Raw genomic sequence first — 616 nt, 5'->3', positions numbered from 1 at the left:
GGCGTGAAAGATCGAAACGACGAACTCGATCCAGTTTTCGTTTCCACGTTTTCGCTCGTCGTTTTCGAACGTTTTTTTACCAAGTACATGGCTCGCGCGGCGAGGGGGAAGGGGGGGGGGGCAATCGGGGGATATTTGGACGCGGGAGGAGACGATTGCGTGCGTCGAGCTGCTTTGAAATTTTCGAGCTCCTCCTGCGTCGAAAGATACAGCACGACCGGCCCAAAGTGCTGTCGTGGTGCACCAGAGCTCGACCAGATCTGGCGCTGCGCCATGCGCGCCCGGACCGGCTGCGAAGGCTGCGGCCCGCATTGCGCCGTCGAAGTCGTGCTCTGAGGTACCTCTGACGAGCTTTTGAGCTTCCGTCGACGCGCGCGCGCGCGTCTGCGGCGGGGTGCTCGGAGACGCGAAAACAGCGATGGAGGCCGTCCGGCGGCGGATCGGAAAATTTGCGGACTCTTTTTCAACCGGGAGCTCCTCATGGTAGTGCGCGTCGATGGTGCTACGCAGTTTCTGGCCGCGCGACGAAATTCCGACGACTCGCGAATGCCCGACGGGCTACGACGCGTCGACGCCGAGGACGCAGTCCGCGGTGCGATTCTGGGCGGAGACGCTG

The sequence above is a fragment of the Aureococcus anophagefferens genome (assembly GCF_000186865.1).
Source record: "Aureococcus anophagefferens unplaced genomic scaffold AURANscaffold_4, whole genome shotgun sequence".
NCBI lineage: Eukaryota > Pelagophyceae > Pelagomonadales > Pelagomonadaceae > Aureococcus > Aureococcus anophagefferens.
This window is presented reverse-complemented; position numbering follows the sequence as displayed.